This window comes from Notamacropus eugenii, chromosome 1, assembly GCF_028372415.1.
Source record: "Notamacropus eugenii isolate mMacEug1 chromosome 1, mMacEug1.pri_v2, whole genome shotgun sequence".
Taxonomy (NCBI): Eukaryota; Metazoa; Chordata; class Mammalia; order Diprotodontia; family Macropodidae; genus Notamacropus; species Notamacropus eugenii.
Window position 1 is genome coordinate 661,458,601 of NC_092872.1, and position 18,524 is coordinate 661,477,124.

The window sequence follows — 18,524 nt, forward strand, 5'->3', positions numbered from 1 at the left end:
CCACAGACCTTAAGGGGTCATCATGTTGTGCTCAATAATGTTGACAGATGGACTAATACTTGGCTTAAATGAGCACAATGTCTACTTGGCCCTTTTTCTACCTCAGGCTACCCCGTGCATCCTTTGTCTTTGGGTGACAGCCATCCCCAAAGTCTTCTAGTAAATCTCATACTTTTCCTTCTACAAGACCCTATTCTGATTACTCCACAATCTCTTTAAAGTAACACCACTCCAGGTAATAGTTTGGATAGAACCCACTAGAACCTTGGAATGCCTGTGGAACAAACTGGTAATTGAGTGTAGTGGCTAGAGAAATAGTCCAAATGTCAAATTTGGGTTGTAGTCCTGGATCTTCCCATGTGATGCGGAGCAATGGCATACCCTCTCTAGGTCTCCACTTCTGGAAAATAAATGGGGACTAAATGCTTAGAATCCTTCTGGTTCTAAAATTCTGAGTGTGTGAATTTTCTTGTTTCCAAACTCAAAAGGAAAGAGTTTTCTTGGATTTTTGTTTTCTTTTGTTTTTGCAAACTGACAAACACACCACAGACACTATTGGGCTAATTTCTACCAACTGGCCAATGTTCATTGGCAACTGGTGAGTTCGCAGAACCCCAAGATCCCAAAGAAGTGGGAGATTATTTGGTCTGAAATTTTTCCTAAACAATAACCTCCTCTATGACATGCTCTACAAGTGGAAACCTGGTTTTTTCTTGAAGATCCATAATGAGGTGGAGGGAAAGAACAGGGAGCTCATTGCTTCTCAAGGCAGCTAGAAGTCTTTCCTTATATCAGACCCAAGTCTGTCTCTTTGGAGCCTCTATCCATTCAATCCTAGTACTGTCCTCCCATGCCAAACAGAACAGATCTGAGCTCTCTTCTAACTGACTCTCTTCTAACTGTTCAGATGTTTGAAGGGAACTTTTGTGACTCTCCTACATCTCCTCTCTCCTAAGTGAAACCTCTCCAGATTCTTCCACTGATTCTAACATGGAGCATTCTCAAGGTCTTTCATAATCCTGGTCTGCCTCTGGATACCCTAAGTTATTAATGACCTTCTTAAAATAGTAATCAATGCCCTTCCCAGAATCAACCAATCAATCAATAGGCATTTGTTAAGTGCCTACTATGGACTAGGCACCATGCCTGACACTGGAGATACAAATATAAAGAATGAAACAATCAATAGTCTTAAGAACCTTACATTTGGAACTCAGTATTTCATAAGTGGCCTGTGTAGGACAAATAACAATGGAATTATTCCCTGTCCCACCCTTTCTGGGTACTTTGTCCCTCTCAAAGCACACTAACTATACGTTAACTTTTTTGGTTGACATATGACAAGGTGGACTCATATTGAGCAAGAAGCCCATTAAAACACCGAGATCTTTTATAGTCAGCTTTGCCCTCTAGTTATTACTCCCCCATATTCTTCCTGTGAGATTGATTTTTTGACCCATGTTTGAGACTTTACATTTACTCCTGTTAATTTGCATTTTCTTCATTTCAGTTGAGGGTTCTGTCTTATCAAGGAGTTTTTGATTCCTTGTCATCCAAAATGTTAGTTATTCCATCTAGCTTCGAGTCACCAGGATGGATACACATATATCTGCCTCAAAAGTCACTGAAAAACATCAAAAAAGTCCAGAGCCTAGTATAAATCCCTGAAGCATCCCAGTAGATATCTTTTCCCAAAATGACATCGAACTATTAAAGACTATTCTTTGAATCTTATTTCAGCCAGATACTAATCCATCTAACCATCCTGTCATAAAGAGCCCATTTTGTCCACAAGAATAATCAGTCAATCAGTCAGTTAAATAGCATTTATTAAGCAGCTATTGTGTGTCAGGCACTGTGATAAGTGCTGATGGGAGAGCCCTTGTCAAATGCTTCGCTAAAATCTAGGGAAATTGTTTCCATAGCATTCTTCTCATTTAATCCTGTTGGTGGAAAAAAAAAAAAGGAAATAAAGTTAACTTGGCATGGCCTGTTCAATCAATCAATCAACAAACATTTACTATGTCTACCATGTGCCAAACCCTCTGCTTGGTGCTGGAGGTACAGATATAAAAGTGATAGTGTTTTTGCCCTTAAGAAGCTGATATTTTACTCGGTGACTGTCTCACCATCACCCATAAGCACTAACAATCTCATTAACAATCCTTTTTGTCAAAAATCAAAATCAAAAATCACTGGCATACTAGGTTGAGAAATCCACTTTCTTCTCCGTTTTGAAATTTTAGATATATTCACACCTGCATTCCTTCTTTCATTCTCTATGAGGGTGCCCTGGATAGATTGCTGGGTCCAAAGTCAGGAAGACGAGTTCAAATATGAACTCAGGTGCTTATTAATTATGGGCAGGTTATTTGACCTCTGCTTGTCTCAGTTTCCCCAACTGTAAAACAGACATAATAATAGTACCTATCTCCCAAGGTGATTGTAAGGATTAAATGAGATATTTGTAAAGTGCCTAGTACAGCACTTGGAAGGGCACTTAATAAATGCTTCCTTCCTTCTTTTCTTGCTGATAGTGACTTAGTAACACATCTCCTAGTCTTCCCATACTCCAGGATGTAGTTCATCTAGTGACTTGCATACTTTAGGAATAACTTGGAACTTTCCTACTTATTACTACACTTATCTTGGCCACCTCCTTTCTAATGGCCATTTTTGTTCTATTGTTTCCAGCTCTAAGATCATTTTTCTTTGCAAGAGAAAACAAGCAAAATGAGAGCTGAACAGCACCCTCTGTCATCTGTGATCACCCTCCCATTCACCCTAAGCATTAGTCCTCTTCTTTCTTTGATCCTGTCTTCTCACTCTGCTCAAATACAGCTCAAAGGAAAACAAACCCTTTTAAGGTGGTCCTTGGGTTTTCTTACTTGCCTGGGTTCCTCATGAGTCTTAGCAGTCCTGACATTGCTCTCACTGAACTGTGCCATGTTTGTCTACTCATCCTTTGTTACCTGCCTTTCTTCATAGGCCTTTTTAAAATTTAAGTTATTTTCTTGAAACTACTCTCTTATTTGCCCCAACAGAATAGATTCACTTGGTTTGGTAATTTTGTTTTCAACCCAATTTTTTTTCTTAATAGGACCGCTCCTTAAAAAAATATCTTTTTGTGTTATTATGGCTTGACTAATATCAAGAAATACAAGCATTTCCATATACAAAGAATGAAAAGAGGATTGTATATGAAATACGAGTATTACGTATAGCCTTTCAAAAAGTATATATTAATTTATCTGGAGGAACAGATCAAGAATATTAAGGGAATTAATAAAAAATATGAAGGAAGGTAGCTTAGCAGTAACAGATCTCAAACTGTGCTATAAAGTGGTATCATCAAAACAATCTGGTACTGTCTAAGAAACAGGATGGTGGATCAGTGGAATAGACTGGGTACACAAATACGGAATAGTAAATGACCACTGTAATCTACTGTTTGATAAACCCCCAAATCCAAGCCTCTGAGACAAGAACAGAATATTTGACTCACTATTTCCTGGAAAAACCGGAAAATAATTTGGCAAAAATTAGGTATAGAGTAATATCTCATATCATCTACCAATAAAAGGTCAAAAATGGATACCATAAGCAAATTAGGGGAACATAGTTTGTCAGATCTATGGATAAGGGAAAAATTTATGACCAAACAAGGTATACAGAGCATTACAAAATGTGAAACTGATCATTTTGACTATATTAAATTAAAAAGGTTTTGCACAAACAAAATCAATGCATCTAAGATTAGAAGGAAAGCAGAAAGTAGGGAACAATTTTTACAGCAAGTATCTCTGATAAAGGCCTCATTCCTTAAAAACATAGAGAAATGAGTCAAATTTTTAAGAATACAAGTCAGTCCCCAGTTGATAAATGGTCAAAGGACATGAACAGCGAGTTTTCACATGAAGAAATCAAAGCTATCTATAGTGATATGAAAAAAATGCAATAAATAACTATTGATTATAGAAATGCAAATTAAAATCATTCTAAGGTGCCACCTCATATCAGATTGCCTAATATGACAGAAAAGGAAAGTGATAAATAATGGATGGGATGTGGGAAAATTGGGACACTAATGTGTTCTTGGTAGAACTGCAAGCTGATACAACCATTCTGGAGAGGAATTTGGAACTATGTCCAAAAGGTTATAAATCTGTGCATATTCTTTGACCCAGCAACACCACTACTAGGTCTGTATCCCAAAAAAATCAAAGAAAAAGAAAAAGGACCTATTTGTACAAAAATATTTATAGTAGCTCTTTTTGTAGTGGCAAAGAATTGGAAATTGAGGGAATGATCGTGAATTGGCGACAAGTTGTGATCTATAAAAATGGGATACTATAGTACTATAAGAAATGATGAGCAGAATGCTTTCAGAAAAACCTGAAAAGGCTTACATGAACTGATACAAAGTTAAATAAGCAGAACCAGGAGAACCCTACAGTAGTAGTATTGTATGGTGTTCCACTCTGAACGACTTAGCTCTTCTCAGTAATACAATGATCCAAGACAATTCCAGAAGACTCATGATAGAAAATGCTACCCATGTCAAGAGAAAGAATATGGAGTCTGAATGCAGATGGAAGCATACTATTTTTCACTTTATTTTTTTAATGGGTTTTCTCTGGTCTGTGTTTTATTTTATAACATGACTAATATAGAAATATATTTTGCATGAGTGCACATGTATCACCCATCTCAAATTGCTTGCCTTCCCAAGGAATGACCAGGAGAGGGAGGGAGGAAAAAAATTTGGAACTCAAAATTTTAAAAAGACAAATGTTAAAACTGTTTTCACATGTAATTGGAAAAAATATTCAAAATTTTAAAAATAGGCATAGTCAAAACAGAAGTACATATTAAGTTTAAAACTATAGTATTTATAGTATAGCTGGTAGGGGCAGCTAGGTGGATAGGCACAGTGGATAAAGTGCCAGGCTGGGAGTCAGGAAGACTCATCTGCTTGAGTTTAAATCTAGCCTCAGGCACTTCCTAGCTGTGTGACCCTGGGTAGGTCATTTAGCCTTGTTTACCTCAGTTTCCTCATCTGTGAAATGAGTTAGAAAAAGAAAGGACAAAGAAAAGGGAAATCAGTTTTCTCTCAGAGAGATGGCCTAAGAACCATAGGGAAGGAAATGGTTGCCACCCTGGAGAGGGAGCACAGAAAGAGCCTGGTGACTAAAACTCACCTAGGAAGCACATTAATACAGTAATACTTCTCATCTCATAAAATGGGTTTGGGCTGACAAGGGTCAAGATGCAGTTGTGGGTCCCACATGCATAGACCCCTTTGCAGCCATGGAACTTATTCTATGGTACAGCATAGCACTGTCTAATAACATTTTCCTATATCTTATTTGCCTCAGTTTCCTCATCTGTAAACATGACCTGGAGAAGGAAATGCAAACCACTCCAGAGTCTTTGCCAAGAAAACCCCAAATGCGGTCAAGAAGAGTTGGACGCAGCTGAAAAGCCTGAACAACACCAACCCTTTAAAAACATGGAGATTAAATTCTCCCATGGACAGCTTTGTGATAGAAATGCCTTATGTCAACACTCTCAAAAGACTAGTAAGGAATGTGTCCAGAGATTATCTTGGAAAAATCCACACCAGGGAGAAACCTAGGCATTCTTGTTGGTGTTCAGTCATGTCCAACTCTTCATGACCCCATGAATCATTCTATCCAGGGGGTTTTCTTGGCAAAGAAATCCTCCAGTGGATTAAGGCAAGCAGAGATTAAGTGACTTGCCCAAGCTAGTAAATGTATAAGGCTATATTTGAACTCAAATCTTCCAGATTCCAGGTCCAACATTATATCCACTGAATTATCTAGCTGCCTCTTAAACCTAGGAGTAGGCAGGGTCAATGGGAACATCTACAGGGTGACTGGAAGAAGCATCAAGTTCAGTGAGCCCTAAGATAGACTCCTCTTTGATGCTGACCTGGGAATTACCACCATAAAAATTCTTTATTCCTGGACAACAATGGCGGACCCTTGCCTCTAGAATAACACAGCAAAAATGCCCATAGGTTCCCAGAAGACCTCTTGACCCTTTCCCACTGCACAGGAGAATGAATTAATTGATTAGATTAGCTAGTGGGGGCAGGAATTCTTCCTTTTTCTTTTGTCATGGACTGCTTGGGCAGTCTGGTGAAACCTAAATTCTCCTTCTCAGAATATTACTTTTAAATTCATGAAATGCATGGGATTACAAAGGAAGTCAATTATATTAAAATAAAATCATCAAAATCTTTTTAAAAGCAAATTCATGGACTCCAGGCTAAGAATACCTGAGTCCTATGCAATAGGATGCAAAGAGAATTTTATTGGTGAGGAAAGACGGTAATATAAAGAATATTGGATGAGGAGAAGATCTCAGACAATGTGGTATTAGAAACACCTTGTATTTATAGGCAGAACAGGTAGCTACACAGTGATCTGAGGGTGTATCAGACAGGATATCTTGCCCCAAATTAATCAATCACACTGTTATTCCACCATTATTGCTTTATTCCTTTGAGATATGAAAGCTTTTTCATCTTCCAGACATCCCTTTAAAATGTAAGCTTCTTACATAATGCTTAATATTATTGGTTATCAGGTTAATACTTTAGCTGGGATTAGTTGATACTGTGCTGAATGCAGAAAATGTAATCAACACGCACTTATTAATCATTCTATGTGCCATATAATTTATTAATTTCCTACTTTGTACGATATGATACAGGTACTGTACAAAAAACAAAATAATCCCTATTCCTAAGGATCTTAAAGACTAGTGGGGAATTTAAGTATATGGGTAAACAGAAACTTTCTTCCTCCCCCAGCAAGTGGATCAGAAACAGTCACAGAATCCTAACGGTGTGCGCTGAAGTGCCAGGCCCCTCCATTGTGAATGCCCAGAGGCTGCTCGCACAGTCTCCACCTGTGGGATTGCGTCAGTCAGCACACACTGCACATGCGCAGAAGGATTTGACTTTCATTAGCCAGTCCTGTTAGAGAAATAGACTGCACTAAAGGAAGGGAATAATAGATGTGGTTAAATACAAGGTGGTTTGGCTTTAGGTCCTTGAAGTCAGGGGCACCAGGTGATTGGTGTGCTTGAGCTGAATCTAGGAAGAAGAGAAGGAAGGAATCTACATGCAGGGGAGGGAAGGGAAGGGACAGCTGGTTCAATGGTAAGGTAGCAAAAGTGGGGAGAGGTGAATGAGACAGGTGCAGGAGAAGGCAGAAGGGAGGAAAGAGGTGAGATGGTGCACTAGAAACAAACTTTTCCAATTGTAGTTTTGCTGACCTGAACTTAACACTGTATCCTTGAGAGGGGAGGGAGCACCTATAGCCCATGCCCCCAGCACTCTGCCCTTGCACCCTAGACTTCTGAAGATGGTATCTGGCTCATCAGGGTAGTTAGCCTCATTTCCAAGAGCCATCAGGCATCCCTGCTTTGTCAGGGAGAGGTCCCATGGGAGGAGCAGGATGGTCGGTGCCCGGAGCCAGCTTCGTCATCCTCCCCCTCCCCCATCCAGCCCAGTTTCATTTGGACAGAAATGCTGGAGAAGAGGACATTTCTTACCCAAGGCAGACTCTTGCCCACCCCTGTGCTAATGCCGCATGTGTCTTGGAGGCACTGTGCTGAGCACCACACCCCATTCCCTGCTGGCTGCTTTTCTGATTTCGTGAGCACTCCATTTTTCTTTTCATTCAAACAGAATCTAAATTCATTTTTAATGTATCCCAGCTGTTGTCTCGTGGCTTTCTTAATACAAGGTTTCTCCTTGTCTGTGCACCCTCCGGACCTTTGAATCATCTTGGCACTGCCAAGCCAGCTTCACAGTTTTCCCCTCTCCTATAGTTTCTCTGAGTTCCTCAGTGGATCTATTTCTGATTTCCAAAGTTAATCACGGTAATAATAATAAAATTTAAAAATGGGCCTGTAGATGTATATGAATACGAATAATCTATATGAATATCACCAATGGTGGGTGTCCCCCAACGTTCTGTCCTAGGCCCTCTTCTCTTTTCTTTCTATACCATCTCACTTGGTGATCTCATCCTCTCCCCTGGGTTTCATTATCTGATGATTCCCTGATCTATTTATCCAGCCCTAGTCTCTCTCCTGGGCAAGTCACTTAACTGTGTTTGCTTCAGTTTTTCTCAACTGTAAAATGAGAAAAATAATAGCACATAACTTGCAGGATTATTGTAAGAGACAATATTTGTAAAGTGCTTAGCACAATGCCTGGCACGTAGTAGGCACCATGTACATGCTTCTTTTTTCTCCCCTCCCTACCTCTCTTCCCTTTACCCTCTCCTGAGCTCCAGTCCTGTATTATTAGCTACCTATTGGACATTTCAAACCAACGTCCCGATCTCAAGATGTCCACAGAAGAAATCATTATCCTTCCATCTCAAACCCTCCTTTCTGCAATCCTTCCAGTGTCTCTCTAAGGGACTGTTATTCTCTCAATCACCTAGGGTCATAGCCTTGATGTCTCACGCTTATCTACCCCACATATGCAATTGGTTGCCAAATCTTTTTTCTCCTTTTCAATATCTCATAGATAGTGTCGACCTGAAGGTTTGGTTTAAAAAGGCAAACAGACTGGATGCATATTGTTTGTTCTCCTAAAGCTAACAGTTACATGGCCATGGAGCCAAAGAAGGAAATCTCTGACTGTTATAGGAATGACCAGGAATCTGTTTTAGGACAATCCAAGAGTTTCTGTGTCCCTCAGATTTATGGTCTCTATATGTGTTTTAACTATTTCATGAGAATAAAATAGCTATGAAATTCTCATGAAAATTCATGAGAATTTTCTTAATTGTATAGGTGGTAAACACAATAAGATAACAGAGTTGACAAAGTTTCAGTTGAAATTATGACCCAGGATATCTGTCTCCTTTACCATTAACTTGCCATAACATAGTATATGTCCACAAAATATTAAGATATGGAAAAAGTTCCATTATTCAAGATAGCGTCTCGGGTTAAGGGTCTCATAAAGAATGTTGTCAGTCCCATCTGGCCTTGTTGACATAAGAAGAGGCATTCTCTGAGTTTACTTCAGAGAACAAAGATACTGTTAATTCCAGGCTCTTCTGATTGATTAATTCAAGCTCTGGCCCTTATTAAAGTCCAAAAATGATATTAAATGTTATCAATAGATAAACAGATATGTATATATATGTAGATATGTATACATCAATACATACATGTATATGTATATATTATATATGTGTGTATATAGATCTAATTAGAGCTATAGTTAGTATTCAGGTGGTTCTTGTATGAGCAGAGAGAAAGGGATAAGTGTGGGTTCAGGCTCTCAGCATCTGGACCACTGCAGGAATAACCTCCTAATTGGTCTCCTTGCTCCAAGTCTCTCCTCACTCCAATCTGTCTTTTACCTAGCAGCCAAAGTGATTGTCTAAAGTGTAAAACTGACTGTGTTACTCAATGAACTCCTCTGGCTTCCTTTTTCCTCCTGGATCAACGATGAAGTTTGTTGTTTGGCAGGTAAAGTTCTTCAGAACTGGCCCCTTCCTGCCTTTGTAGTCCTACTTGCTGTCTCTCACACATGACTCTCCCTGTCTCCTGCCCCTGGAATACTTCCCTCCCTGACTTTTTGCTTCTTAGACTCTCTGGAGTCCTTCAAGTCTCGGCTAAAATGTCATCTTTGTCAAAAGGCTTTTCTTGTTTGCCCCAACTTCTGGTACCTTCCTCCCTAAAATTACCTTTTATCTGATCTGTATCTATCTTGTATATATCTCTTTATGTATTGGAGGCAGGGTCAGTGAAAGCCTTATGAACATATAGAGCAAATTCTGCATGATGAAATTACTAACATGGACTTGACTCTCCCCATGTGGGTCCATGAGAAGCCATGAGCATGTATCCCTTTGGCTACTTCTGCCTCTGTTCTTCTACCCTTTCCTGTTTAGGTGAAGGAGAATTGGAGACAAAAGAGAAGAAACTACAATCTTGTGAGTGTCAATAGGTTGGTGGAGCACCAGGAGTCCAGGAACAGGTGTCTATACCAGAGTATTGGGGAAAGCAAGTGAGGTGAAGAGTCATGCCCCAGCAGCTTGCTTGACCAAGTGCATGGATATCAACATGCTGGTTCATTCAAGCCAAAGGGGCAATTTCATCCCTCACCTATGCCTCCTTTGAAAATTAATTTGATTGAACAACTACTTTGTGGCTGTTATTTTAAATCTGAGCTCACTCTACCCAAGGACTAGAGTGTATGGGAAGAGAGTGTGCCAAATAGCTAAATATCCCTGTTGTAAAAGCCAATTGGTGGTCATTGGTTAAATGATACTGGAACACTAATCAATGGCATAGATGATGTTGAAGTACTTATTAGCACTGATTAGATGACACTGAAAAGGTAACTGGCAGTGGATATTGGGGGAGACACATCAGACTGAAGGCTCAAGATGATAGCACTAGAAAAGAATCTCATTGGCTGTCAGAGATTTCCTTTAGAACGCTGAGAAGACATAGCTAGCCTTGCTCTGAGGAGACCAGACCCTCAGAGTCTATATAGAGGCAATAAAAGTAATCAATTAGCATGTAAGCTCCCAGAGGGCAGGAATTATATTTGACTCATTTTGTGTTCCCAGGACTTAGCAAGGTATCCTAAGTGATTAATAAATGCTTGTTTATGATTGACCAGGCCATTCAGTTTTGGGAGAATGCTCTTTGTGTGGATCCCGAGCAGATGAAATCCTTCCTATCCTTCAGGGTTGCATCAGCTGCTGACAACTTCTATCTAAAATGCAGTTCTGACCATGTCACCGCCTCCCTCCCCCCATGTCTCTCTCCCCACACCTCGACCTCCTCCCCTGCCCTATTCAATAAACTCCAGTGGCTTCCCACTCCCTCCAGGATCAAATAGAAAATCCTATGTCTGGCTTTAAAATCCCTTCATTACCTGACCGCTTCCTAGCTTTCCATTCTTCTTATACCATACACCAAGGCCAGTACTCTATGGTCCAGTGATACTGGCCTCCTGACTGTTCCTCGTTCAAGATACTCCATCTCCTGACTACAATTTCACTACCTGTCTCCCTCCTCTTCCCTGCCTCTGACATCTTTGACTTCTTTCAAGTCCATCCATAATCCCATGTTCTGAAAGAAATTCTTCCTTCTGAAATTATCTCCAGTTTATCCTGTATATATCTTGTTCGTACATAGTTTTTTTGTATTTTGTCCTTCCAGTTAGATTGTGAGCCCCTTGAAGACAAGACAGTTTTATCTTTTCTTGGCATTCCTATCACACAGCATGGTGCCTGGCACCTAGCTGACCTTTAATAAATGCTTGTTGACTTGATTGAATGGGATTTACTTTTGTACCATTTTCCTCATGGAAAGCCCTTCACTCCCCTCCTCCTCTTACCCATACAAATCACAGAAAAACAAAATTTGAGAGTTGGAAAATATCTCAGAGGTCATCTAACCATCTAATCTGGGAATCCCCGGAATAACGAACCCAACATGAGGGGAATCAGATTTGGTGGAAGCAGGATTTGAACCCAGAGTCTGTGACTCCAAATCTATCTTTCCATACTGGCTTCTTTTTTTAAAAAGTCATTGGATAAAGGATAAAATCATAGAATAAAGGCATAGATGGCATATTTACTAAACGTTCAGATTACACAAAAATCAAGGGAAAGACAACACATCGGATGACAGATCCAAAATTTTAAAAAGATCCCAACAGGCAAGAACATTGGTCAAATCTAATAAGATGAAATTTTGTAAGGATAAATGTAAAATCTTACCCTTGAATTTAAAAAAAGAACTTTATAAATACAAAATGGGGGAGGCATAGCTAGGTAGGAGTTTGTGTGAAAAGATGTGGAGGGTTTTTTGGTCATCTTTTATTCAATTCAATTTTATTTTTTTTTCAATCAACAAAAGGCTGCCTTTTCTCTCCTCTTCTCTTCCCTCCCCAGCATTGAGAATGCAGGAAAAACAAAACTCCTGCTACAAACATGTATAGTTGTGCGAAATAAATCCCCCCCCAAAAAAGAAACTGATTAAGTCAAAAAAATTATGTCTCAGACTGCATTCTAAGTTCATCAGCTCTGTCTAGAGATGAGAAGCATGTTTCATTATCTGTCCTCTGCACTGTGGTCAGACATTGATCAGAGTTCCTAAGTATCTGAAAGTTGTTTGTCTTTACAATATTATTATGGTGTAAATTGTTCTCCTGTTTCTGCTTATTTCACTTTGCATCATTTCATGCAAAATATCTCACATTTCTCTGAAACCATCCCTTTCATTATTTCTTTTTAGCATGATAATATTCTTTCACACATGTAACATAACTTGTTCAGTCATACCTTCTTCAGTTGATGGCTGTACCTCAGTTTCTAATTTTTTGCCACCACTATAAAGTGGGGATAATAATATTTATTCATTCAATAACCATTTATTAAGCACCTACTATGTACCAGGTACTGTGCTAAACTCTGGGGTTACAAAAAGACCTAAAAGCAGTCCCTGACTACAAGGATCTTACAATCTAATGGGGAAAACAAATGTATATATATATATATATATATATATATATATATATATATATATATATATATATATATATATATATATATAAAGCAGGCTAAATATAAGATAAATAGGAAATAATTAGAAGAGGAAAGCACTGGAATTAAGAGGGGTTAGGGAAGGTTTCCTGTAAATGGTAGAATTTTAGTTGGGACTTAAAGGAAGCTAAGGGGATCAGTAGTACTTGGATTGGAAGAGAAGAGTATTTCAGGCATGGGGGACAGTCAGAGAGGATGCCCAAAATAGATAGATGGAGTGTCTAGTTCTTGGAATAGCCAGGAGGTCAATATCACTAGTTTGAAGAATATGTTAGGAAGTAAGGTATAAGAAGATTGTAAAGGTAGGAGGGGGCTAGGTTATGAGGGGTTTTTTCACCTTTTTTGGGGGGAGGTTACATTTTAGGTTCCAAATTGTCTCCCTCCCTCCATCCCCACTCATACTCAAGGCCACCATTTGAGGCAGATTTATAAATATATGTAAAACCATACTATGCATACTTCTATTTATCAGTTCTTTCTCTGGTGATGTATAGCACCTTCTTTCACAGGTTCTTTATCATTGATTTGAGTATTTATAGTACTCAGAATAACTTATTTGTTCACAATTACTCTTTTTTTTTTTTATTTTGTAATGTTTAACAGTCACTGCCATACAATTGTGATTTTATCCCCCCCACCTACTCCTCACTACCCCCCTCCCTCCCCACGACTGCATACAATTCTGTATAGATTCTACATATACTTTCCTATTGAGTATATTTTCACTATAGTCATGCTATGTAGTCAGACTAAGATAAATGAAAGAAATCATATAACAAATCAGAACATGATACACAAACACATACACATACACAAACATGATCTGCTACAATATGTGAGTGACTTCCATATTTCTCTCTCTGAGTGTGGCAGGCATTTTGCCTTGAGATCCTCCATTGGGATTTTTTTTTTTTTTTTGGTAAGAAGTTCTTGTGTTATTACAAAAATCTAAGTCTACCAGAAAAAACTCTCACACACTGTGGTTGTTGCTGTGCATAAAGTTCTCCTGGTTCTGCTCCTTTCACTCAGCATCAGGTCATATAAGTCCTTCCAGGCCTCTCTGAAGTCTTCTTGTTCATCATTTCTTATGGCACAATAGTACTCCGTTACATTCATATACCATAATTTATTCAGCCATTCCCCAATTGATGGACATCCCCTTGACTTCCAGTTTTTGGCAACTACATAGAGTGCTGCTATAAATATTTTTGTACATGTGGGACCCTTTCCCATTTTTATGATCTCTTGGGGATATAGTCCTAGTAGCGATATTGCTGGGTCAAAGGGTATGAACATTTTTGTAGCCCTTTGGGCATAGTTCCAAATTGCTCTCCAGAATGGTTGGATGCGCTCGCAGCTCCACCAACAATGAATTAGTGTTCCAACTTTCCCACATCCTCTCCAGCATTTATCATTTTCTTGTTCTGTCATGTTTGCCAATCTTATAGGTGTGATGTGGTACCTCAGAGTTGTTTTGATTTGCATCTCTCTAACCAATAGTGATTTAGAGCATTTTTTCATATGATTATAGATAGCTTTAATTTCTTCCTCTGAAAATTGCCTGTTCATATCCTTTGACCATTTATCAATTGGGGAATGACTTGTATGATTGTACATTTGGATCAGTTCTCTATATATTCTAGAAATGAGGCCTTTATCCCCGAGCTTAGCTGTAAAAATTCTTTCCCAATTTACTACATCCCTCCGGATTTTGGTTGCATTGGGTTTGGTTGTGCAAAAACTTCTCAGTTTAATGTAATCAAAGTTATCCATTTTGCATTTCATAATGCATTCTATCTCTCCTTTAGTAAAGAATTCTTCCCTTCTCCATAGATCTGATAAATACACTATTCCTTGCTTCTCCAGTTTATTCATGGTATCAATCTTTATACCTAAATCATGTACCCATTTGGACTTTATTCTTGTGTACAGTGTCAGGTATGGGTCTATGCCTAATTTCCGTCACACTGTTATCCAGTTTTCCCAGCAATTTTTGTCAAACAATGAGTTCTTATCCCAGAAGCTGGGGTCCTTGGGTTTATCAAACAGAAGGTTGCTATATTCCTTGCCTACTGCCTCTTGAGTGCCAAGTCTATTCCACTTGTCTACCTCTCTGTTTCTTAGCCAATACCAAGTGGTTTTGATAATTGCTGCTTTATAGTACAGTTTGAGGTCTGGTAGCGCTAGGCCACCTTCCCAAGCATTTCTTTTCATTAGTCCCTTTGATATTCTGGACCTTTTGTTTTTCCAAATGAATTTTGATATTATTTTGTCCAGCTCTAGAAAGTAATTGTCTGATAGTTTAATTGGTATGGCACTAAATAAGTATATTAATTTGGGTAGAATTGTCATTTTTCACAATTACTCTTTGAACAATATTGCTGTTACTGTACACAACGTTCTCTTGGTTCCTCCTCACTTCCCTCTTCATTATTTCATTATTTTAAGTCTTTCCATGGTTTTCTAAAATCAACTATTTCTTACAGCATAATAGTATTCTATCACAATCGTATACCAAATTGTTTAGCCATTCCCAAACAGATCATTTTGTATTTGCTCCTGGAGGCAATAAAAAGCTGCTGGAGTTTATTAAGTAAATAATACTTATTTACTTATTAAGTAAATTATGCTTATTTACTTAATAAGTAAATTATTTTTATTGCTGCTGCCTGCTGGTGGGTCTGCCTGCTTCAAGTCTCTCCCTCCTCCAATCCATCCTCCATTCATCCACTTAAATGATTTTCCTAAACACAGGTCCCATCCATCGTGGCTAAATTTGAACTCTGGTATTCCTGACTCATAGGGCAGCTAAGTGACATAAGCAGGTAGAGTGCCAGGCCTGGAGTCAGGAAGACTCTTCTTCCTGGGTTCAAATCCAGTCTCAGACACTTACTAACTGTGTCACTGGGCAAATCACTGTATCCTATTTGCCTCAGTTTCCTCATCTGTAAAATGAGCTGGAGAAGGATACAGCAAATCACTCCAGTATCTTTGTCAAGGAAACCCCAAATGGGTTCCCAAAGCATTGCACACAACTGAAATGACTGAACAAAGTAGGCACTATATATACTACTAGTATTCCATAAATAGCTTTCAGGTTTTTGACATGATCCTAGAGAGATGGGCTGAACACTTCCATAGTGTTCTCAACAGACTATCAATCAGTGCTGAGGCCATTGACCGTTTATCTCAGATTGAAGTCAATCCCTCCTTAGCTGAACTTCCAACTGAAGAAGAGGTTTTGAGGGCTATTAGGCTCCTTTCCTGTGGCAAAGCACCTGGTGCTGATTCTATTCCAGCTGAGATTTACAAGGTAGGGGGACCATTGCTCATACAAAAGTTGACCAAAATTTTCCAGGTTATATGACAAGAGGAGGTTATCCCCCAGGAGTTCAAGGATTGTCCATTGTCCATCTCTATAAAGGTAAAGGGAATAAATGGTCCTGCAACAAGCACGGGGGTGGGGTGGGGGGGGGGGGTGTCTCTTTCTTAGTCCTTGCTGGCAAAATTCTTGCTACAGTCCTCCTTAATTGGCTGATCCTTCACCAGGAAGATGGTCATATACCTGAGAGCCAGTGTGGCTTCAGAAAGGGCCTAGGAACAGTCAATATGGTGTTTGCTGACCAACAACTCCAGGAGAAATGCCAGGAGCAGAACAGAGATTTGTACACATTTGTAGATCTGACCAAGTCCTTTCACACTGTTAGTTGTGAGGGCTTATGGAAAGTTTTGTCAAAATTTAGTTGCCCAGAGAAGTTCATCAGTATTGCACATCAATTCTATGACGGCATGTTTGCCCAGGTTCTACATAGTGGACAATGCTCTCATGTCTTCCCAGTCACCAGTGGAGTGAAACAGTGCTGTGTGCTTGCTCCCATGCTTTTTAGCATGATGTTTTCAGCCATGTTGATAAATGTTTTCAATGAGGATGAACAATGCCTCTCCTACCATACTGATGGTAAGGTCTTCAATTTGAAAAGGCTACAAGCCAAGACCAAAGTGGAGGGAGTGTTGGTGCATGATTTTCTGTTTGCAGATGATTGTGCACTCAATGTAGCCTCTGAAGCTGAGATGCAAAGAAGTATGGATCAATTCTCTGCTGCCTGCACTAATTTTGGCCTAATAATTAACACCAAGAAAACATAGGTGCTCCATCAGCCACCACCACATCATCCATATGTGGAACCATTGGTTACAATAAATGGAGAAATTTTGAATGCTGGATAAGCTCACTTACCTTGGTAGTGTGCTTTCCAGAAGGTACACATTGACAATGAGGTTGATGCACACATTGCCAGAACTAGCTCAGTGTTTTGGAGGCTCTGAAGAAAAATTTGGGAAAGAAGAGGTATTAGACTGACTACCAAACTGAAGGTCTACAGAGTTGTTGTGCTGACCTTATTGTTGTATGCCTGAGAAACATGGACAGTCTACCAGCGCCATGCCAGGAAACTGAATCACTTCCATTTGAACTGTCTGAGGAAGATTCTGAGGATCACCTGTCAGGATAAGGTACCAGGCACTGAAGTCCTTGCTTGAGCTGAACTGCCAAGCATTCAAACTATGCTTCAGAGAGTGCAACTCTGATGGGCTGGGCACGTTGTTCAAATGCAAAATGTATGCTTGTCAAAAAGACTATTTTATGGAGAACTCACATGGGGCAGGAGATCAGAAGAAGAGATACAAGGACACTCTCAAGGTCTTTCTCACGAACTTTGAATTTGACTGTGCGATATGGGAGACACTGGCACAGGACTGCTCAGCATGGCGTGCCCACATCAGAAAGGGTGCTCAGGTCTGTGAGCAAAGCAGAATTGAGACAGCACAAAAGAAACTTAGGATGCACAAATTTAGAGTAACCACCCCAAAAATTCATACAGACTATCTATGTCCAATCTGTGGTAGAGCATTCTGAGCTCACATTGGTCTGATCAGCCACAGTCACAGACATACTGAAACTCCACTTTATCATAGTGATGTCATTTTGGTCCTCTTCGAGAACAAAGGACAACAACCAACCACTATTCAGGAGGAGAAGGGAGAAATGAAGGCCAGTATAATCAGGAAACAAGGAGAGACTGGCCCCAGTCCTAGAAAGAGATGAGGGAAGAGGTGATTCAGGATTATGGGTCTAGAATTTCCCAACCTTTGCTAGTAGTTGCAGTATGGATATCAGGAAAAGGAAATCCTGGGAGGGTGTGTAGCCCTAAGGCAAACTATGTGGGTGGGACAGGGAAGTACAGGAGGTTCGCTATAATTCCTTTAAAGGTTGCCTTTCCAGGGACAGGGATTTTAATAGGAGAGAAGAAAAAGAACAGAAAATTGTACCAGAGGAAGGGAGGAGTCTAACCAAGGCTTGAGAAAGATTCCACAAGTGAATACTGTGCCCAGGAGGATAATCTTTCCTCGTTTCACTATTTACTTAGGGCTTGTCTCTCTTCTCCTAAGGAGAGGCATTGAAGGGAGGTGAGTCCTACAGCAGCAGGAACATTGACTGGAAAATTCATGGGATTGCTCACCACAGACGACTAAGTGAGCTCTCTCTCTCTCTGTCTCTCTGTCTCTGTCTCTCTCTCTCTGTCTCTCTCTCTGTTTCTCTCTGTCTCTGTCTGTCTGTCTGTCTGTCTCTCTCTCTCTCCCTGTGTCTGTGTCTTTGTTTCTCTCCGTGGTTCAAAGCAATGCTCAAGCAAGTAGTGACCTAGGGATATGGGAAGAGACTGAGAGAAATGAGGGTAATTGGAGGCATATCCTCACTTTTTGAGAATGGCATTTGACCTCAGGGAAAATGACAACAGCCTCCCTGAAACCACCATTAGAGACAAAATTTGGGGCAGAAACCATGGTGCTGGAACGGAGAGACACTACTGAGGGTTGTGCCCACTAATACCATCATCACTT

The 18,524-nt window shown here is 39.7% G+C and overlaps 1 long non-coding RNA gene across 1 annotated transcript; it reads right to left on the reverse strand.

Annotated features, from left to right (window-relative positions):
* Positions 1-1,811: 1,811 nt before the first annotated feature.
* LOC140521041 (uncharacterized) lies at positions 1,812-16,950 on the reverse strand. The gene is made up of 2 exons (XR_011972763.1): positions 16,864-16,950; positions 1,812-1,943 (listed from the first exon to the last, which is right to left on the reverse strand). It is a non-coding gene; the product is annotated as an uncharacterized lncRNA (long non-coding RNA).
* Between the last annotated feature and the right edge of the window lie 1,574 nt (positions 16,951-18,524).